Source organism: Salvelinus sp. IW2-2015, linkage group LG18, assembly GCF_002910315.2.
Source record: "Salvelinus sp. IW2-2015 linkage group LG18, ASM291031v2, whole genome shotgun sequence".
NCBI lineage: Eukaryota > Metazoa > Chordata > Actinopteri > Salmoniformes > Salmonidae > Salvelinus > Salvelinus sp. IW2-2015.
In genome coordinates, this window is record NC_036858.1 from 21,637,194 (window position 1) to 21,661,294 (window position 24,101).

General features: G+C 42.6%; 1 long non-coding RNA gene across 1 annotated transcript; it reads right to left on the reverse strand.

The window, feature by feature from the left end:
• Window positions 1-35: 35 nt before the first annotated feature.
• Window positions 36-7,391, reverse strand: LOC139029225 (uncharacterized). The gene is made up of 3 exons (XR_011481508.1): window positions 7,322-7,391; window positions 1,102-1,199; window positions 36-526 (listed from the first exon to the last, which is right to left on the reverse strand). It is a non-coding gene; the product is annotated as an uncharacterized lncRNA (long non-coding RNA).
• Between the last annotated feature and the right edge of the window lie 16,710 nt (window positions 7,392-24,101).

Sequence of the window (24,101 nt, forward strand, 5' to 3'; positions counted from 1 at the left end):
TGAACAATGGCAGCTGTCAAGGCTGCATMGTCCTCAATTTCTCAGAATCTGATGCCGCCTCTTGTTGCCGTCAAAATAAAAAGGGTGATTAGATGGACTATATATTCAGATATATTACATGACTATAAGAGAGCTACTATAGAGGCACAAACAAAGAGTACAAAGCAAGCAACTCATTTCTAAAGCATTTGTCGTCATGTAGTTAACATTATACAAGGCATGCAGAGGTGTGGCTCACAAGAGGTTTATGGTCACGTAATTTCTCAGTTTAATGAAATGTTTTGCATTAGATCAATTAATAACATAGYTCATACCTACATTTGATCATAAACATGGTCTGATGTGTATGACTAATGCATTTCCTTTCACAACTCACTTTTACTGCTTGATTAATAATGTGTTTGAGGTCATACTGTTGTTGGGGCTTACCTGTCAAATGGTAGAAGTAGTGTTTCCTCTTTCACACTGAGGTAAAGCCCTTCAAGCTTCTTCTGGAGATGCCCCGTCTGACTATCCTGAAGTGTGTCTGTCAAACATGACTCCACTGTCATCAAATCAATTATGAAGTTGAGAGACAGAAACATTCATGTTTCTACCTGTTGGATTCTGGCTTGAAACATACTTATTCCTCTCATTATGTTAGGTGTCAATGAAGGGTGAATAGGAACTTTGGGTATGGAAAGTTACTGAGTGACACAAGGGGAAGTGCAGAAAGTTCATATTCTTTTCAAACATGTTATTGCTGAATATTAATATTTCTAAGTAAGGAGGCAAAGGGTAGCAGTTTGGTTTCAATTCCTGATAAGGCAGGCCATTTGCTGTGGAATTAGGACAATGAGGGATGTGGAACTCGACCAAAGATAAGGTCAGCAATTGGAGAGAAGACACTGCTGGGAGGGGAGCCATAGGGGGCCCACCCCGAAAACCATCTGACTACAGTCCTATCCCATACACACTTCCACGCCCATGAGTGTCCTAGACTTAGGCAACTCCCACCTAGTCAGAAGGTATAAATATATGCTTGTGGGTAGAATAAACTTGGTTTTAGATTTCTGGTTGTCCGTTTCAGTTTTTACTCTATTTGTTCAGAACCTAACATACCATCAGGCCACTGCTGGACCTCAGCAACCCACTCCTGTAGCACAGCGGTGTTGATATTCTAGCTCTGCCCGGCTGGTCTCCTCCAGTCTTTTGACATTCTGAAAAAATACAATTAAATTAATGAACAACATAGGTGAAGGTGAAGGTTCTACTTTTTCAAGTGAATCACACTAAAAGATTAGACTTTAATTTATACAGAAAAAGCTGAGCCAGGATTGCAGACAAAACAAAAAAGATTGAGAAAGCAGATACAGGTAAAACATGCGATCCATGTTGGTGAACTTCATCTTATTCCAGCCCATTGCCGGTAGTGTGATAATGTTTTTCCAACAGTACGGACAGACATCTTCAGTCAGCAATTCTAATAATTTACTACTGTGTGCCTAACCAAGCAACATAAAGATTGCAATTACAGTCGTAAGATAAAAAATAAATCATTAACATCACATAATATCATCAGTCAAGCCCAAAAAGTAAATGTCCTTCACTGTCAGCTTCTCCCTTCAGCAGTTTTTAATTTTTTTAATTTTTTTATTTCACCTTTATTTAACCAGGTATGCTAGTTGAGAACAAGTTCTCATTTGCAACTGCGACCTGGCCAAGATAAAGCATAGCAGTGTGAACAGACAACAACACAGAGTTACACATGGAGTAAACAATAAACAAGTCAATAACATGGTAGAAAAAAAGAGAATCTATATACAATGTGTGCAAAAGGCATGAGGTAGGCAATAAATCGAATAATTACAATTTAGCAGATTAACACTGGAGTGATAAATCATCAGATGATCATGTGCAAGTAGAGATACTGGTGTGCAAAAGAGCAGAAAAGTAAATAAATAAAAGCAGTATGGGGGGTGAGGTAGGTAAATTGGGTGGGCTATATACCGATGGACTATGTACAGCTGAAGCGATCGGTTAGCTGCTCGGATAGCAGATGTTTAAAGTTGTTGAGGGAGATAAAAGTCTCCAACTTCAGAGATTTTTGCAATTCGTTCCAGTCGCAGGCAGCAGAGAACTGGAAGGAAAGGCGTCCAAATGAGGTTTTGGCTTTAGGGATGATCAGTGAGATACACCTGCTGGAGCGTGTGCTACGGGTGGGTGTAGCCATCGTGACCAGTGAACTGAGGATTAATGCGAGCAAACTTTACCTAGCATGATACGAAGGAGAGGTTGAACAGGCTGGTAATAGGGGTGCGACAATGGCAGCGGACAGTTTCAGAAATAGGGGGTCCAGATTGTCAAGCCCAGCTGATTTGTATGGGTCCAGGTTTTGCAGCTCTTTCAGAACATCTGCTATCTGGATTTGGGTAAAGGAGAAGCTGGGGAGGCTTGGGCGAGTAGCAGCGGGGGGGGGGGGGGGGGGGGGGGGGCTGTTGGCCAAGGTTGGAGTCGCCAGGAGGAAGGCATGGCCAGCCGTTGAGAAATGCTTGTTGAAGTGCAGTGGGCAGCTGGGAGGAGGTGCTCTTGTTCTCCATGGACTTTACAGTATCCAGAACTTCTTGGAGTTAGAGCTACAGGATGCAAATTTCTGCTTGAAAAAGCTGGCCTTTGCTTTCCTGACTGACTGCGTGTATTGGTTCCTGACTTCCCTGAACAGTTGCATATCGCGGGGGCTCTTCGATGCTATTGCAGTTCGCCACAGGATGTTTTTGTGCTGGTCGAGGGCAGTCAGGTCTGGGTGAACCAAGGGCTATATCTGTTCTTAGTTCTGCATTTTTTGAACGGAGCATGCTTGTCTAATATGGTGAGGAAGTAACTTTTAAAGAATGACCAGGCATCCTCAACTGACGGGATGAGGTCAATATCCTTCCAGGGTACCCGGGCCAGGTCGATTAGAAAGGCCTGCTCGCAGAAGTGTTTTAGGGAGCGTTTGACAGTGATGAGGGTGGTCGTTTGACCGCGGACCCGTAGCGGATACAGGCAATGAGGCAGTGATCGCTGAGATCTTGATTGAAGACAGCAGAGGTGTATTTGGAGGGCAAGTTGGTCAGGATAATGTCTATTAGGGTGCCATGTTTACGGATTTAGGGTTGTACCTGGTGGGTTCCTTGATGATTTGTGTGAGATTGAGGGCATCTAGCTTAGATTGTAGGACTGCCGGGGTGTTAAGCATATCCCAGTTTAGGTCACCTAACAGAACAAACTCGAAGCTAGATGGGGAGCGATCAATTCACAGAAGGTGTCCAGGGCACAGCTGGGAGCTGAGGGGGGTCAGTAGCAGGCGGCAACAGTGAGAGACTTATTTCTGGAGAGATTAATTTTTAAATTAGAAGTTCGAACTGTTTGGGCATAGACCTGGAAAGTATGACAGAACTTTGCAGGCTATCTCTGCAGTAGATTGCAACTCCTCCCCCTTTGGCAGTTCTATCTTGACGGAAAGTGTTATAGTTGGGTATGGAAATCTCAGAATTTTTGGTGGCCTTCCTAAGCCAGGATTCAGACACGGCAAGGACATCAGGGTTGGCAGAGTGTGCTAAAGCGGTGAGTAAGACAAACCTAGGAGGAGGCTTCTGATGTTGACATGCATGAGGCCAAGGCTTTTTCGATCACAGAAGTCAACAAATGAGGGTGCCTGGGGACATGCAGGGCCTGGGTTTACCTCCACATCACCGAGGAACAGAGGAGTAGTAGGATGAGGGTGCGGCTAAAGGCTATCAAAACTGGTCGCCTAGAGCGTTGGGGACAAGGAATAAAAGGAGCAGATTTATGATTCTATAGATATAGAATAGATTCTGGGCATAATGTGCAGACAGGGGTATGGTGGGGCACGGGTACAGTGGAGGCAAGCCCAGCACTGGGTGATGATAGAGAGGTTGTATCTGGACATGCTGGTCTCAATGGGTGACGTCACCGCATGTGTGGGAGGTGGGACAAAGGAGGTATCAGAGGTACGGAGAGTGGAACTACGGGGTCCATTGCAAACCAAACAATGATAAACTAGCCTGAACAACAGTATACAAGGCATATTGATATTTGAGAGAGACATACAGTAAGGCATAAAGTGATTGCAGGTCTTGATTTGGGAGAGCTAGCTAAAACAACAGGTGGATAACAGCAGCTAGTCAGCTAACACAGCAACAGCAGTAAAAATGGCGACGACTAGGCAGAGAGGGTCGGATTAACTACACACAGAGCCTGAGTTAAAACACAGAGCCGACAGATAAAACACAAATAAACAGAATGGAGTACCGGAATTAATGGACAGTCCGGCAGGCATCAGCTATGTAGCCAAAGTGATCATAATGTCCAGGGGGCAGCTGTAGATGGAGCAGGGAAGCCGCCACTAAGCTAGCACGCGGCGTTTAAAGTTAGTAGCCCGGGGGGTGGTCTGCTCAGACGCAGGGGGTCTGCCTCAGACGGAGGCCGTTGAGGGCACAGCGGATGGGGTATTCGTCTGCAGACCAGACGTGGTCGTGTCGACGGAGAATCCAAGCCGGATGGCGATGGCGAAAGAGAGGTTGTGATGTAGAATTGTGTTTGCTAACTGGTGCTAGCTTCATGGCAGTGGCGCTAGCTGCGCTACTGCAAGCTAGCTGTGAGGATCAGAAGTAGTGGCTCAGGGATTACGGCAGGAATCCGGCGTTGTTGTCGAGAGACAACAGAGAGATGCTGGTAAATTGGTGAGTAATATCCAGGCTAATAACAGGGCTGGTGTCTGTGCAGAAGGTAAAAGCTGGCTAGCAGCGGCTAAAAATGGCTAAATAGCTTGTAGCTGATTAGCTGGTTAGCTACTGGGGTTCTTGAATGTGTTCCAAAGTTAAAAAATAATAGCGATTCCGTATCACATTGGGTTTGAGGTAGGTTACCGAAGGTATAATCGAATTAAAAAATCGAAAAGAGATAGATTTTTTTTTAAATTATATACAAGAAATACGAAAAATACAAAACGTACACGAGAGGACAAAAACAAACACGTCTACACTGCTACGCCATCTTGGATCCTAACAGTAGTAGACACAGCAGTAACATGTGTCCCAAAAAAAATCCTGCTTTGGGACAATTTATTTGGTTTTCCATTCGTCAATGTTTCTGTTTTTGTCCGGGGTGATTTGTAGTTAGCACCACATGGAGGACCATGGACTGCTTCTTACCATTTTACCTGGCTGGCTTGGTTGCACCTGCCGGGAACTATAAACCCCCCTCTGGCTTAGCGCTCAGGGTCATTGAGGTATTGCAGCCTCTCCACCGTGTTCAAGGTGACAGTTCCAGGAGGGGCAATTAGGTTTATCTTATTCATTCCAAAGTGTGCTGGCGAGTGCTTCACCTTCCTAACCTCTAAATTCCTCCCAAACCCGGATCCGGGAGACACCCCCACAGGTAAAAAAGCTGACTAGCATAGCCTAGCAATAGCGTCACAAGGTAAATAACTAGATCTACCAATTATCATTAAATCACCAAGTCCAAGACACCAGAATGAAAGATACACATTCTGTGAAATCCAGCCATCATTTTGGATTTTTTAAAATGTTTTACAGGGAAGACACAATATGTTAAAATCTATTTAGCTAACCCACGTTAGCAAAGACACCACTTTTTTTACGTCCACAGTTTTTTACGTCCATCAGTAGCCATCCACTAATGCGGACCAAATAAAGATATAAATAGCCACTAACCAAGAAAAACTTCATTAAGATGACAGTCTTGATAACATTATTTATTGTATAGCATATGTTTTTTTTAGAAAAATGTGCATATTTCAGTATTAATCACAGTGTCTACATGGCAGCTGCAAATCTGAAATAGTGCCGAAGCTGCCAGAATAATTACAGAGGACCAACGGTCAAATACCTAATTACTCATCTTAAAACATTTCTGAAAAATACACAGCGTACAGAAAAAATGAAAGCCCAACATTCTTGTGAATCCAGCCAAATATGTCAGATTTTTTAAGTGTTTTACAGCGAAACACAATATAGCATTATATTAGCTTAGCACAATAGCCAGAAACACAAGCAATTTACCAGCAGCACAGGTTAGCGATCGTAACAATACAGCAAAAGATATATAATTTTTGACTAAACCTTGATTATTACTTCGTCAGATGACAGTCCTGTAACATCATATTACACAATGCATATKGGTTTTGTTCGAAAATGTGCATATTTAGCAGCACAAATCGTGGTTATACAATGTGATCAGTGGCAACAGGTCATGCATTCTGGCCGGCGCCATCTTGGAAAGGCACCTAATCTAATCAATAAATAATCGGAAACTTGACTAAAAAATACAGGTTGGACAGCAAATGAAAGATGCATTAGTTATTAATGCAACCGCTGAGTTAGATTTTTTAAATTAACGTTACTAGACATACAGTGTGCGTTACAGCCAGACTAGTGCCGCAATAATGGCGGACAAATGCGTTTACATTTTTCCACATAAATACGGAATAACATCATAAATAGCTCTTACTTTTGGACGAGCTTCCATCAGAATTTTGTGCAAGTGGTCCTTTGTCCAAAAGAATCGTTGCTTGGTTGTAAAACGTCGTCTTCAACTTCGGAATTAGCAGCTAACATTAGCTATGTGGCCACAACATGCCCAAATGTTCAAAGCGCAATACTAAGGAAATTCCGAAAATAGCAATATACTCGCATAAACTGATATAACTCGGTTTAAAATAACTTCGTTATGATGTTTCTAACACCTATATTGAATTAAATTACAGACGGATATAGCTAAGGCCGATAACTGAGCGTTTCAAAATGCCATCGTGAGGTCTTGCTTTGCGCAATGACGAACGACGAAAAGAGAGCTCCCTTCGTTCCTTGGCCTTTTATAAGCTCTGAGAACTACGTAGACACTCCATTCCACTTCTCATTGGTTACTGACATCCAGGGGAAGGCGGGTGCAGTTCATGTCGACCCATAGGATACATACAGAGCTTTAAACTGATCTGAGAACAGAGCCTCGTTTTCAGACCTTCGCAGTTCTAGTAGAAACTAGAGATTGTTTTCTATCCAATAGTAATAATAATATGCATATTGTACGAGCAAGAATTGAGTACGAGGCAGTTTAATTTGGGAACGATAAATGTCCAAGTTGAAACAGCACCCCCTGTAGTGGTAAGAGGATAAAGGACCACTTAATAGTTAAACAAGAAGGGAATTATGTTGCAACCCTAAACCTTATTCAGCATTAGTTATGTTACCATAATACAATTACCAGTCTTGGACATGTCATTTGTCGTGACAGCAGCTCTGGATATAAAACTATTCACCTGCTCGACTTCCTCTCTGGTTGTGTTGCTGGCACCAGGCTGATTGCGGCCTCTCCATTTGTGCTATACTGCCATAATGAACAAATAGAAAAAAGTTATGTATTAATTATATTATTTAAAAAAGCATTACAATATTCTTTCTGCATAACACAAAAACAGTCAAGGAAAACAATTACCTCACAAGACCATTCATGTGCCTTAGCAGGAGAGGGTGCATTTTTAGAAGCTCCTGCAACTCGGTACGCCTGCACAACTTTGTGCAAATATGGCCAGTATTTGCATGTAACAGAGCAGCAGAAAAAGCCCACCGTGCCAGCAGAAGACAGCTTCTTCTGCAAGTACATTGCATAGGCATATATCTCGCCTCTGTACATGTTGAGGGCCTTGAGGATCACGTGTGTCGGCAAACTGCTATCTCAAGGCCCTCCTCTACTTTGGCAGACGATTCTCCTGACGTCTTTGGCCGCTGTCCACTCTAATGTGCACACACTCCTTTGCCTGGCGTCTACAACATGAAAATCACAGTGAAGTGCAGATATTAACTTTAAAAGAAACAAGCTCTAAACTGGGTGACATTAAGCCGTGTTATAGAAACTGAGAATGATTGGTCTTTGTATGGATATGTTTGATGAAGGATGACACATCATCTTCTTTCTCCAGGAAGACTTCTCAACATTCACGTAGCCTAGAGAGGTGGGTTGCTGGTTTAAATCCCAAACATCTGACCATGTTGCTCCAACCTCTGTGTGTCTTAGGGATTTGGATAAAGCAAAGAGACAAATCACTGTCCCACAATTTCTCTTCATGGAAAATGACAATTAATCTTCTAAAAAGATGATCAAAGGCAATATAACAAACATATACTTCATAACAAAAAGACCAGCATGCACTTTAAGAAGGTATAATTATACCCTGAACAAAACACATAAGGTAGTACAAACCCTGAGGCTTTCCGGAAGCAGTATTGCTTGCGATTCCCATCCACTGATATAGCATGCATCTCCTGTGAGCAGGCAGGACAATGTAGGAGATCGCTTCCACAAAGCTTGTCTATTTCAAGCCGCCCGTATGTCCACTCGAGGAATGCTTTCTGGAACGTGTCGCCACATATCTTTCCACTCTAACATGCAAAACAGAGGTATAAGTAAGGGGAAATTGTCCCGTTCCTGACCTTATTTCCTTTGTTCAGTCTTGTTTTGTTGGTCAGGACGTGAGCTGGGTGGGCATTCTATGTTATGTGTTTCTATGTTGGGTTTATTGTTTGGCCTAATATGGTTCTCAATCAGAGGCAGGTGTTTGTCATTGTCTCTGATTGGGAACCATATTAAGGTTGACTGTTTTCACTGTTTGTTTGTGGGTGATTGTTGCCGTGTCTGTGTTTGTTCGCCACACGGTACTGTTTTCGCTCGTTTGTTCACGTCGTTTATTGTTTTGTCAAGTGTTTTTTCATCTTCGTTTAATAATTAAAGTATGTATTCAAACCACGCTGCGCTTTGGTCCGATCCTTGCTCCTCCTCAGATGAGGAGGATTACGACGAGCGTTACAGAAATGTTTATATTAGGGACAAATATTAACCACTAATTCATTSAAATTATCATTTGATAAGTATATACACACTTACCCTGTCAAAGTGCTTTGTTCTTCCGTCAAGCATTCCCACAAAGACTTGACGGGAGCATCCTGGGGCCAACACCTTCATGTCTTCAAAGGACTTGAAGTGGTCCACTGTGAAGATGGTCTGGTGAGTCACGGAGCCTGGCCGGTAGCCACTCTTTACAAAATTCATCCAGCCCCACTGTCCAATGTCTCAGACACCCGGTATCACGTTTCAGGAGAAGACCCAGATGCAAACAGTGTCAAAGTAACAAAAGTTTACTAGAACAGGGGGCAGGCAAAACGACAGGTCAAGGGCAGGCAGAGGTCAGTAATCCAGATCAGAGTCCATACGGTACAGAACGGCTGGCAGTCTCGGGGTCAGGGCAGGGAGAGGTCAATAATCCAGGCTGGTGTGACAAGGTACAGAATGGCAGGCAGGCTCAGGGAAGCCAGAATGGTCAAAACCGGGAAACAGGAACTAGAAAAAGACAGGAGCAAGGGGGAAACCGCTGGTAAGCTTGACGAACAAAACGAACTGGRAACAAACAGAGAACACAGGTATAAATACACTGGGGATAATGGGGAAGATGGGTGACACCTGGAGGGGAGTGGAGACAAGCACAAAGACAGGTGAAACAGATCAGGGTGTGCCACACAGAGCAGTTCAGAGCAGGAAGGGACAGGTTGTAGCACCCTGAGTCAGGAGTAATTATTAGGAAGTAATTAATTACATTCTTAAAAAATGTGAATAGAAGTAAAGTCCTTAAAAACTACACACTTACCATTTATTCCAATCAGGATGACCTGCTTGCCACTCGTCACTGTCAGGGCGCTGCGGGCGCAACCACACAACTGTGGCACAGCCATGGGCAAAAGACAAAGTGGACACCAAATTGTGATGCCAAAGAATCACAAATAAATGGTTCTATATATTTGGACTGTAAATACTTGTGGCGGCAGGATGCCTAGTGGTTAGAGCGTTGGGCCACTAACCAAAAGGTTGCTGGATCGAATCCTCGAGCTGACAAGGTAAAAATCTGTTGTTCTGCCCCTGAACAAGGCAATTAACCCACCGTTCCGGGGTAGGCCGTCATTGTAAATAAGAATTTGTTCTTAACTGACTTGCCTTGTTAAATATGGTTCAATCAATACTGATGCATTGAAAATTGTGCAGCATGACTAAAAAGTTGGTATTGCAGGATGTACTATCTGATTTCATTTGAAACACCAAAACAATAAACACAACGTGCTCCTGGAAGGCAAGGGACCCCTCATCATCTTAATGAGTTACGGTGGTTGGGGACAAGGGGCGATAAAACTCTTCAAACCGAGACTCCCTGTTGTGCAAAACCTTGGTGCTATGGGTGGCCAAGTCACATGCGGCACAGAGAAGATGCCTGGGCAGGCAATCTCTCTGCGCCGCACAACAGCATCCTCACTGTTGCAATACTGACACTGGCCCAACACAGTACCTTCAGCAGAGAGCATGCCTCACTATTTTCAACCCCACTTTTGTGCACACAAGGTCTGCCTTTCTGCCTAAGTCACCTTTGGGGTTACATGACAATCTGGCCCCGTGAAACTCCCCGTCAGCTCCTGTAGGTCCTGCATCAGGGAGTCGTGTGGAGATAAAAAATAATAATAATTAAAAAACAAGACAAAACTCATGAAAAGAATAGCTGTATGAACATTTTTTAAGGTTGGCATGGTATTTGTTTGACATTCTAGCATACTGTAGCTGTATCTTGTGGGGATAGGTGCAGGAACACGGGTGCTGCAGGAGGATGGGTACTGGTACTGGAAACTATTACGTAAATATTGTGTTATATTTCTTCATCAATGCAACTTAAGTATAACTGGGTGAATAGATGAGAATCCACTCTGACAGATATGTGTCATAAAATTATGATATACTGTATGTTATTATATTAGATATATAAGTCAGAAGGTTACATGCACCTTAGCCAAATACATTTAAACTCAGTTTTTCACAATTACTGACATTTAATCCCAGTAAACATTCCCTGTTTTAGGTCAGTTAGGATCACCACTTTGCTCAAACACACTGACCTCAATCCAATAGAAAATTTGTGGGCAGAACTGAAAAAGTGTGTTTGAGCAAGGAGACCTACAAACCTGACTCAGTTACCTCCTGTCAGGAGGAATTGGCCAAAATTCACCCAACTTATTGTGGGAAGCTTGTGGAAGGCCACCCGAAACGTTTGACCCAAGTTAAACAATTTAAAGGCAATGCTACCAAATACTAATTTTGTGTATGTAAACTTCTGACCCACTGGGAATGTGATGAAAGAAATCAAATCTGAAAAAAAACATTCTCTCTACTAGTATTCTGAAATTTCACATTCTTAAAATAAAGTGGTGATCCTAACTGACCAAAGACAGGGAATTTTTACTAGGATTAAATGTCAGGAATTGTACAAAACTGAGTTTAAATGTATTTGGCTAAGGTGTATGTAAACTTCAGACTTCAACTTTATATATCTATAATTAAAAATAACACCACCCTACTCCACTAGGCCATAAATATTTAGGGTTAAAACAATTTTGTTCTACCTCAGGCCAACAACCTGAAAGGATGGGACACCACCACTTAACACACCCTGTAACTCTTCTTGATGTCAAGTCTCGCACACCCAAATACCTCTCTGCAGCTGCCACCACAACCTCAATTTTCTGCGTCCATCCCTGCAGTACAGTTGATAACCATTGCTCTAAATGCTAAAAATCCAATCTTACTGAAATATCCATCACTTGTTGCCCTACACCTCTGTACTGGTACAGATCTACTACTCACACCACTCCTCTCAGGATCCCTCCCCGTTGACCCATCTTACTCTAATTTCTTCACTGTCTCAGCATATGACAACATCTGCACTACTCTAACCCTGGAAACCTCAACCTGCCTCTCTCACACGGGACATTTCTGATCCCCAGCTGCATGGGCACCCCTACAATTAACACATACCACTACTTTCCCCAATGCTACACATTTTTTGTCTCATGCCCTTCTGCACAATTCTCACACCTAGGAACCTCCCTCCTGCACACTGCTGCCACATGCCCATAAGCTTGACACCTGTAACAACTTAATGTATTCGGCACAAAAGCTTGGACAGGATAACTTATATATACTAACATCAATTTGTCAGGCAAAGACTCAACATCAAAACTCAAAAGAACAGACAATGACTCTTCTGTTTCACCACTCAAGCCACCCTGTCTGCGTCGCACCAAACGACGAGCATCACAAACACTGGGAATCTTCCCCTTCAGTTGGTCAAATTTAAATGTACTGCTACCCTAGTAATCACTCGTTTCAATGGCGCCCTTTAATTGGGAGCAAACCAATTCACATTTCTTGCCCCCATGCCTTTAACGCGGAGCGCCTTCTCCCTCTTACCAGCAGAAACACAAACAATTATCACAAGACCACTTCTGGTTACCCTCACCGATTCCACAGCACCCAACTCTGTTTTCACACACCCTGAAACCACAAATGGATCAGCCAAAAGGCAAGGGTCCTCCAAAAACTTCACTCCTACTGTCACAGACTCATCTTCATCCTGACCCTCGGTGCAAGCCTCTGGCTCCAAGAACTTCACTACACCTCCGATACTTCGCCCTCATTCACTTCCATTTCCCCTGCTGTCTTCAGCTTACTCTGTTTACACTTTCTAACATTCTTCTTAAACAAACCGTCTCCCTTTTCCCCAACAATTTTTAACTGACTCAAGCTCACCCTCTTCCTCCCTCTCTCTCTTATACCTCCTCTGCCTCTCCTTTTCCCTCCATTCCTCCTCCGTATTCCAAGTATGCGTCTCCTTATGATAATACTGCACTTCTCCTGACATACATCTTGTTCTTGCCTTCTCAAGGGACGCCATTTAACCGGCTGTCCTGTCACAATATCCGTAAAATAAGCACGAACCCCTCGGGATATAGCGCTCAACAGTATATCGAACTTATAAAGCAGCTGCTTTGTCTTGATGTTCCTCTTTATCAAAGGCTACAGCGACACTTTTCCATTTCAAACAAGTGCGCTCTTCCAACCACCACTTCTCGCTAAATGGGCTTGATACGCTTTCACTTTTTCATTGACAGTCCGTCACTCACTGCCAGACACTTTTAAATCATGAAATAAATACCTCAATAATTCACTAAAAAGTATTTCCAAGTGCTTACACGATTGATAAAATAGATTTTTTTAAACATAATTAATAACGGCGACAAGCTAGCTAAAAAGGCCCAATGTTCACTGGGGTTGCAACCGGCGGGAACCAAAAAGCTAACATTAGCATGCAAGATACTACCAAAGATTAATATAACTAAACCAAGTTACAGGCTGACTACACCGCTCAAGCGTTGAAAATTACATTTAGAAATCTATATTATTCAATTATTGCATCCACACTGCTCGTGCGCGCCGACGAGCATCTGCGTTGCCAAGGGCTAAAATAGAAGTCAGTTCTATTTGTGACGCAGATTGCGCTGCATGTCCTGCCTCCATCTCCTCATTAGTTTATAGAAGTAGGTACCAACGTGTCATCTCCTCATTGGTTATACCCACATGGGTTACTGAAAAAGGAACGAGGTCAGTGGCGGTAATGCACCCAATTTATGAAAGTTGCCAATCTCAATATAAAGTCAAGAGAAGAAAAAGCCTGGAAGGAGGACTGGGATATAAACATTAGGTTGTTATTTTACCTGAAATGCACAAGGTCCTCTACTCCGACAATTAATCCACACATAAAAACATTCAACCAAGTCGTTTCTAGTCATCTCTCCTCCTTCCAGGCCTTTTCATCATTTAACATATATGGTAATTGGCATCTAAACTTTCATAGTATTACCACGACAACCGGCAACAGTTTGTCTGTCAATCACCCACGTGGGTATAACCAATGAGGAGATGGCACGTGGGTACCTGCTTCTATAAACCAATGAGGAGATGGGAGAGGCAGGACTTGCAGCGCGATCTGCGTCAGAAATAGGAATTACTTCTATTTTAGCCTTTGGCAACGCAGACGCTCGTTGGCGCGCACGAGCAGTGTGGGTGCAATAATTAAATAACATAGATTTCTAAATATATTTTGCAACGAGCGGTGTGGGCAGCCTATTAGACCACAGCCTGTCGTTTCCAATGGGAACAGATGAGTCATAGTGGGCAGAACAAGCAAGCTGGGTGGGCAGAGCCAAGCACGAGCTAGCGAGATCCTATTGGTTCGTTCCTGCATACATCTTCATATTTCCGTAACGGAACGCCTTCTCTGTGAAATGAGAGCCTGCAATAACTCAATTCGACTTCGCACTCCTTCTAAACAACGCGATTAAAAAAAAACTTTGGCAAAGGCTAAAGTCTACAAAACTTAGTCCACTCTGTTCATAACAGATTATAGTTTTGGGAACAGAAAACAACTGTATTGAGATCAAATGTATCTTCGATGAGAACATTTACAGAATCATCCATCTTGTTCCATCTTCTCTCCCACTGCCCGCCAGTGGGCTTCCTCTTACTACCATATTTGGTAGTGAGAGGCAACACCAAGAGGATGCTTCATATTTATACATCCAGTGAAATATCTGTCTCGTTGTTCTATCTGTGATAATACTGTTGGCCAGAGCGAAAAATCACTTCCTGTCTGCAAGATTAACCAATATACGTAACTGATTCAAATAAAATACTTTAGAATTATGCTGGCCGAAATACAGAAAATACTAGATTATGTGTCATTTCTTGTCCAATAACGTACCTCATTCTCACTGTAAAATAGCTAGCTAGCTTCAACTAAATAAGCAGTTGTTTATTTGTACTAATAGCACAAACTCAGGGCGCATCGAGTTTAAAGAGATTCAGAATGGGCGTGGCATCAGAGCTATCTGGCGTTATTGAGTATGATTCGCCATACGTTTGTGCTATTAGTACATAAAAACATTGTCCTTATTTGTACATACTTAATGAGAGACTGGGTTGAAAATAAGGACACTTTTTTCGCTATTACTTCAAAACTACGGCAAGCAGCAGGGCATATGGTAACGTTATGAAACTGGGCTTCATGGCGGATGCAATTAACTAGTTTTTAATCAGAAAAAAGCGCTGTTAAAAATGTGATGTGTCCAGCCTACCAAGAGGGCAGATTACAAATACGGTGCTTGGCTAAGTAAGCTATTTTTCCTGCAAGCCACCTAGCTAGCTGACTTTAGTATATCTACTGAAACGTATATTGCTAACATACTGTAACAACCCTGGGTTTATAAGCGCGGAAATCGACTGCTGTTTCATTACAATACTAATGTGTTACAGTGTGGAGGGAAATCAAATAATTGTTCTGTTTGCTAACTTATCTAGCGAACTAAGTTGGCTTAACAAAAGGCCCAACTGAAGGGTGGGACTAATAACAAGATAAACAATGTAGGGCATACGGGATCTGTGAAATGTGTATAGGTGCGGAGCTTTTGTGAAATAGCACAGTTACAAGTGGAAATAAAATTGGATGGACAACAGAAATAGAGGAAGGACTAAGAACAAACAAGAGAGAACTATTATAAAGTAGACTGTGTCTGTAAAATGGGTATAAGATGTATAAATTGAAGGTAAAAGCAGAAGTGTTTATTAGTTTACTCCAATTGGGGGATCGGTGGTAGGGTTGCGGGGAATAATAATAAAGGTATATTCTTTAAAAAAGTATGTATGTCTATATAGGTATGTGTATGTATATATGTGTATATGTATGCATGCGTGTATGGATATATATATTTACCCAAAAAAATATGGGGGATTGGAAATGATGCAGACAATTACATTGGAAGCAACATTCTTTCCGCAATATTAAGCTGATCCACCCCTAAAAAAATAAATAAAAAAACTGTCGTTCAACTGTCGTTCAAACTGTGCAATAGAGTAATATATTCATTTTTTTTGTCTTKCAGATAATAAATACTGTGTGGTACCTTTCTGGAGTGGATTCCAGATACAGAAACAGAATTCCTTTGCCTGCATATGTCATTGTATCCCTGTCAGGAATTAGACATTGTTTGATTTTAAGCAGATGACTCATGAGCTGAATGGCAGTTTGATCATGACAACACTCCTCCCACAGCTTTACAAGTATTCCCTGAACATTACTACACTGACCATACTATATGTTTCTTTGTGAGTGGCATTTTAATCATGACCACCAGTTCTCTTAACTACAGTACAGATTGTTACCCCAGATAATGTGATTTAACCAAAGATTTTTGGTATCCATTATTGGGAGTTACAGAATAGATCATGTTTGGTGTAGCGCAGAGAATTTGACCAACCTTAGCGAGGCGAGGAAAGAGGAGTCTCAACATGTCTGTCCAGTTGCAAGGGTCAGTTTTTAAATTTAGAAAATGCTCCGTTATTAAAATAAAAACAGTTTTTGCTTCATGAAGTAATTCAACAATATGTATGCCGCCATGTTGTCTATTTCAAGTCTTCTCTCATGGATCGAGACAGTTCTCTATCATCATGACATGCAGCACTTTGGGGTGGAAACCCACCTGTCTTGATCAATGAGAGAAGACTTGAAATAGACAAGATGTTAGCTAAAATCTTTGGGTGAATCACATCTGGTGTATCAATCTGTAGCTACAGTACTCTACACTTGGGTTTACACCTCAGACACACTGAACTTTACTATACTGTTCATGCTATATTTTTTGTATGTTACTTTTACCATAACATTTTTGTTGAACACCCAGTTGTCTTGAACTAGCATTAAATAGTGTAAACACTCCAGTATTTTTGATTTACAAATAAACATTATTTGAATATCTGAATGTCTAGCATCTGTTTGATGCTACAGAGCCCTGTACAGCGTATATAAATATATATTCTGTGAATCGCTCAAGGCAGACACATTTAAGATTGATATACACTGCATTCAGAAAGTATTCATACCCCTTGACTTTTTCTTTCCACTTTTACGTTACAGCCTTATTCTAAAATGGATTACCCCCCCCCCCCCCCCTCCAATCTACACACTACCCAATAAAAACAGGTTTTAGGAAATTTTAGCACATTTATTCAAAATAAAAACTGGAAATATTACATTTACATAAGTATTCAGACCCTTTACTCAGTACTTTGTTGAAGCACCTCTGGCAGTGATTACAGCCTTGAGTCTTCTTGGGTATGACGCTACAAGCTTGGCACACCTGTATTTGTGGAGTTTCTCCCATTCTTCTCTGCAGATCCTTTCAAGCTCTGACAGGTTTGATGGGGAGCGTCGCTACACAGCTATTTTCAAGTCTCTCCAGAGATTTTAGATCGGGTTCAAGTCTGGGCTCTGGCTGGGCCACTCAAGAACATTCAGAGACTTGTCCCGAAGCCACTCCTGCGTTGTCATGGCTGTGTGCTTAGGTTCATTGTCCTGTTGGAAGGTGAACCTTTGCCTCAGTCTGAAGTCCTGAGCACTTTGGACCAAGTTTTCATCAAGGATCTCTCTACTTTGCTCCGTTCATCTTTCCCTTGATCCTGACTAGTCTCCCAGTTCCTACCGCTGAAAAACATCCCCACAGCAAGATGCTGCCACCACCATGCTTCATCGTAGGAATGGTGCCAGGTTTCTTCCAGGTGTGACGCTTGGCATTCAGGCCAAAGACTTCAGTCTTGGCTTCATCAGACCAGAGGATATTTTTTCTCATGGTCTGAGAGTCCTTTATGTGCCTTTTGGCAAACTCAAAGCGGGCTGTCATGTGCCTTTCACTGAGGAGTGGATTCGATCAGGCCACTCTACAATAAAGGCCTGATTGGTGGAGTGCTGCAGGGATGGTTGTCCTTCTGGAAGGTTCTCCCATCTCCACAGAGGAACTCTGGAAATCAGTCAGAGTGACCATCGGGTTCTTGGTCATCTCCCTGACCAAGGCCCTTCTCCCCCGATTGCTCAGTTTGGCTGGGCGGCCAGCTCCAGGAAGAGTCTTGGTGGTTCCAAACTTCTTCCATTGAAGAATGATGGCCAGTGTGTAGTTGGGGACCTTCAATGCTGCAGAATTTGTTTGGTAACCTTCCCCAGATCTTTTTTTTAGTTAACCTTTATGTAACAGTATAACTTTAGTACGTCCCCTCGCCCCGACCCGGGCGCGAACCAGGGACCCTCTGCACACATCGACAACAGTCACCCACGAAGCGTCGTTACCCATCGCTCCACAAAAGCCGCGGCCCTTGCAGAGCAAGGGGCAACACTATTAATGTTTCAGAGCAAGTGACGTAACTGATTGAAACGCTACTAGCGCGTACCCACTAACTAGCTAGCCATTTCACGATCCGTTACACTCACCCCCCTTTCAACCTCCTCCTTTTCCGCAGCAACCAGTGATCCGGGTCAACAGCATCAATGTAACAGTATAACTTTAAACCGTCCCCTCGCCCCGACACGGGCGCGAACAGGGACCCTCTGCACACATCAACAACGGTCGCCCACGAGAGCATCGTTACCCATCGCTCCACAAAGGCCACGGCCCTTGCAGAGCAAGGGGCAACACTATTAATGTTTCAGAGCAAGTGACGTAACTGATTGAAACGCTACTAGGCGCTACCCACTAACTAGCTAGCCATTTCACATCCGTTACATTTATTTAACTAGGCAAGTCAGTTAAGAACTAATTCTTATTTTAAAATGAAAGCCTGCCCCGACAGATTTTTATTTAATGGATTATCTACACAGGTGTGAGTTTATAATTTTAGTTAGCACTGCTGGAATTTGTGCTTATTAAAGAAGCAATAAACTGGCCTTCTTTAGACTAGCTGAGTATCTGGAGCATAAGAATTTGTGGGTTCATTTACAGGCTCAAAATGGCCAGAAACAAAGCACTTTCAGAATCCCTCTTCACTGCTGATGTTGAGACTGGTGTTTAGCGGGTACTATTTTATGAAGCTGCCTGTTGAGGACTTGTGAGGCATCTGTTTCTCAAACTAGACACTCTAATGTACTTGTCCTCTTGCTCAGTTGTGCACCGGGGCCTCCCCCTCCTCTTCTATTCTGGTTAGAGCCAGTTTGCGCTCTTTCTGTGAAGGGAGTAGTACACAGCGTTGAACAAGTTCAGTTTCTTGGCAATTTCTCACATGGAATAGCCTTCATTTTTCATACAAGAATAGACAGACGAGTTTCAAAATAAGTTATTTATTTCTGGCCATTTTGAGCCAGTAATCAAACCCACAAATGCTGATGCTCCAGATACTCAACTAGTCTAAAGAAGGCCAGTTTTATTGCTTCTTTAATCAGAACAGTTTTCAGCTGTGCTAACATATTGCAAAAGGGTTTTCTAATGATCAATTAGCCTTTTTAAATGATATACTTGGATTAGCTAACACAATGTGCCATTGGAACACAGGAATGATAGTTGCTGATAATGGGCCTCCTGTACGCCTATGTATATACACTGCTCAAAAAATAAAGGAACACTTAAACAACACAATGTAATTCAAGTCAATCACACTTCTGTGAAATCAAACTGTCCACTTAGGAAGCAACACTGATTGACAATAAATTTCACATGCGGTTGTGCAAATGGAATAGACAACAGGTGGAAATTATAGGCAATTAGCAAGACACCCCCAATAAGGAGTGGTTCTGCAGGTGGTGACCACAGACCACTTCTCAGTTCCTATGCTTCCTGGTTGATGTTTTGGTCACTTTTGAATGCTGGCGGTGCTTTCACTCTAGTGGTAGCATGAGACGCAGTCTACACACCACACAAGTGGCTCAGGTAGTGCAGCTCATCCAGGATGGCACATCAATGCGAGCTGTGCAGAGAAGGTTTGCTGTGTTTTGTCAGCGTAGTGTCCAGAGCATGGAGGCGCTACCAAGGAGACAGGCCAGTATATCAGGAGACGTGGAGGAGGCCGTAGGAGGGCAACAACCCAGCAGCAGGACCGCTACCCTCCGCCTTTGTTTAAGGAGGAGCACTGCCAGAGCCCTGCAAAATGACCTCCAGCAGGCCACAAATGTGCATGTGTCTGCCCAACGGTCAGAAACAGACTCCATGAGGGTGGTATGAGGGCCCGACGTCCACAGGTGGGGGTTGTGCTTACAGCCCAACTCGTGCAGGACGTTGGCATTTGCCCAGAAAACACCAAGATTGGCAAATTCGCCACTGGCGCCCTGTGCTCTTCACAGATGAAAGCAGGTTCACACTGAGCACATGTGACAGACGTGACAGAGTCTGGAGACGCCGTGGAGAACGTTCTGCTGCCTGCAACATCCTCCAGCATGACCGGTTTGGCGGTGGGTCAGTCATGGTGTGGGGTGGCATTTCTTTGGGGGCCGCACAGCCCTCCATGTGCTCGCCAGAGGTAGCTGACTGCCATTAGGTACCGAGATGAGATCCTCAGACCATATGCTGGTGCGGTTGGCCCTGGTTCCTCCTAATGCAAGACAATGCTAGACCTCATGTGGCTGGAGTGTGTCAGCGTTCCTGCAAGAGGAAGGCATTGATGCTATGGACTGGCCGCGTGTCCCCAGACCTGAATCCAATTGAGCACATCTGGGACATCATGTCTCGCTCCATCCACCAACGCCTCGTTGCACCACAGACTGTCCAGGAGTTGTCGGATGCTTTAGTCCAGGTCTGGGGGAGATCCCTCAGGAGACCATCCGCCACTCATCAGGAGCATGCCCAGGCGTTGTAGGGAGGTCATACAGCGCACGTAAGAGGCCACACACACTACTGAGGCCCCATTTTGGAATTGTTTTAAGGACATTACATCAAAAGTTGGGAGAGAGGTTTTCCACTTTAATTTTGAGTGTGACTCCAAATCCAGACCTCCATGGGTTGATAAATTTGATTTCCATTGATCATTTTTGTGTGATTTTGTTGTCAGCACATTCAACTATGTAAAGAAAAAAGTATTTAATAAGAATATTTCATTCATTCAGATCTAGGATGTGTTATTTTAGTGTTCCCTTAATTTTTTTGAGCAGTGTATATTCCATTAAAAATAAGCCGTTTCCAGCTACAATAGTCATTTACAACATTAACAATGTCTTTCTGATCAATTGGATGTTGTTTTAATGGTCAAAAAAATATATATTTCAAAAACAAGGACATTTTAATGTGACCCCAAACGTTTGAATGGTAGTGTGTGTGTATATGTGTGTATGTATATATATATATATATATATACATATACATATATATTTTAAATCTATCTCATGTAGGTTCTACATCAGGGCTCACCAACCCTGTTCCTGGAGAGCTACAGTCCTGTAGGTTTTCACTCCAGCTCTAATCTAGCACGTCTAGTTGTAATAATTAGCTGGTTGATAACCTGGTTCAGTTTATTTACAAAACCCTTGTTCTACATGGTCTTATGCTGAGCTACATTCTGATATTTTTTCCACTACTTGGTCTTAATCACAAGATTTTTTCACATCAGATCTTATTCAGAACTGATCTGATTGGTCAAAAGACCAATTAGTGAAAAAAAGATCAGAATTGGGCTGTCTGTGTAAACACAGCCATAGTCCTTTATCTGGCTTTGGTACACTGGCAATGGTGTTTGGCATGGTGGGCTGGGGAAGCTGAGATTCTTTGTGCTTATGGCGAATGGTCTTGTCCTATCTGATGAACAGCCAGCTGGATAAGACTTTGCCAAAAAGTGGTGTAGGGCTTCATAACCACCAACTGTTTGGTTCTCTTGCAGAAGATTTGCTGGTACTGCATGTCTCCTTGAAAGACATGGTTGTGGTGTTAGCATTTTATACTTTTTGTGGAAGGGATGTAGGGCAGTACGCCTTTGTTGGTAAAGGTGTTAACCGAATGGGACAGGCTAGCGTATTGTTTCGGGACAATTTGGGACTTTGGGAGCTGCTTTTGAGAGAAAAGATCAGTAAACAAAGTGAAGGGGGGGGGCTCAAGAAGTTGTGAAAAGTCTTAGGAGAGCAGTTCTTACACAGTATGAATTGCTGTGAATGGGAGATTTAAGAAATGGCACTTCTCAATTGCTCTGATACACAATACATGTACTGTCTAAGCACAACCAAAACCCTCTTCCTCATCTCAAAGTACTGTCTGTAATCCTCCCCAACTCATTGACTTTGACAGATCATTCTTGTCAATAGTAGCCCTTTGCAGGGGATTTTTGTAGACATGTCTTTTGTATTTAGTTTTGAGAATTCAGAGAGAGAAGAATGAGGTGATTGTGTCATTACTGTTGTAGTCTTGATTTGATTGTCCATTGCTGGTTTCTGTCACACAATCTTGTTGTGCTCCATAACCACAATGTGCGTCCACTCCCTCGTGCTCGTGTACCCAAAATGCTGCCGCTTTGGGGTATTTTTCAGCAGGGCACTACTTTTAGAAATGGAAAGGGTAAAGCCAAAGCAGTGTCTGTATTCTTGGAACTTATATTTGAACATGTTGGGTGGGACAGACATTCAAAAATGAAATGTAGCTATTTATTTCCTACCTATAACATTTATTTACTATTTGGTATTAGAGTGGAAGAGGGGCCCAACTCGATGGGAAATATGTCTCCCTCCAGCAGGTGGCGGTTTTTCTTTGTTTTGCCCACCAAGCAAGGAGTTTTTGTATGGAGATCAATGAGAGTGAATTTGGTCAACAAAAACATATGGCTAATTTTCTGAGTGAGGTTTATTTGATCGATTAGAAGTTTCGTGATGCTACAGTTGTTACGAGTATGCTGATATAAGTAGGCCACGTGACATCTCGGCAACTTTGAGAAAAAACACTTTATATCAACATTGTCTCGAGATGGCTATGCATATTCATGTAATGAAGCAAGTAGCATAGCGTCACTCTCCATTGAATACCGACAGTTGATGTCAACAACCCTTATCGATATTTAAAAAAAATATTACAATAATTAGATATATTCACTAATCAAAAGAAAGGATAGGCGGAGCTAGACAGCCCGCGGTGCCGCTTTGTGGGCAACTACTACCATTGTTAGGGCACGGTCTTTCGTATCATTGAATCAGTTGTCCTATGTCCCATGGCATTTATGAGTGTGTTTGTAAATTAATTCTGGAGTGCCCGAGTGCGCTCTGGGCGTTTGTAAATTCAGTGTTGTCAGATTGTCGTTTCGTAAATTCAGAGCGTTTCGCGTTCAGCGCGCACACGCGACACTCTTGCAGAGAGTAGAGTTTATTCGAGCGTTCTGACCTCACAACGACAGTCAWGCACCCAAGCTAATTGGCTAGCTACTTTCAGATACAAAAAGGTCCACCTCACTCTGAACATTTTACTCACTCACCCTGCCTAGTAGAGCTGATTAGGCTGTTTTCATGTTATCCAGAGCGTTGGTGACTGTAACTGTGCTGTTGGCAACAATATAACTACGCTTTTTGCCAACGTTTACTGACACCAGCCATATTCAACTGGTGTTGAGCATTCGTAAATGCAGCAGTTATACTGTGGTCTGGCACACTCAGGCGAGAGTGCTCTGAAATCGGAGTAGATAGCCAGAGTGAACGCAACCTATGTGTCCCATTGTTCCAACCATAGGGTTTCAACACATTTAGAGTACCATCTGCTGGTCTCATGTCAAAATGCAGGGAAGCTGTTGTACAATATTAAAATGGTAAAAAATATATATATTTAAATTTGATTTCCAGGGCTATATGACATGTAGGCTATTCAATTAATTAAATACGTATCTATTTTCACAGGGGTAGTAGAGGAATTGGACATAACATTTTGCTGACAAGGTACAAATCTGTCATTCTGCCCCTGAACAAGGCAGTTAACCCACTGTTCCTAGGCTGTCATTGAAAATAAGAATTTGTAATTAACTGACTTGCCTAGTTAAATAAAGGTACAATAAATGTGTAAGTACAACACTGATGAGGCCTGGTAAAAAATTACTTAATACATTTTAAGTTTGAGTAATAACATTATTGTTCACCTACAAAACAAAGGGTTTGAACAATATCGGCCCAACAGCCTGGATGAATAGGTATCTGGATTTTTAGACTATACAAATATTAAATTGTAGAGTTTGCATGACAAGTATCAATTTTAAATCTATGAGCTTTGTTTTTTGTTTATTATGATATGTTCATTTGTAACAAACAAAACAAAAACAATATTGTTTGCTAGGCCGAAACAGAACCGGTGAATGGAGGACATAAAAAACTGATTGCGCGTGTGCTTGAGAGATGTGAGTGAGGGGAGGGA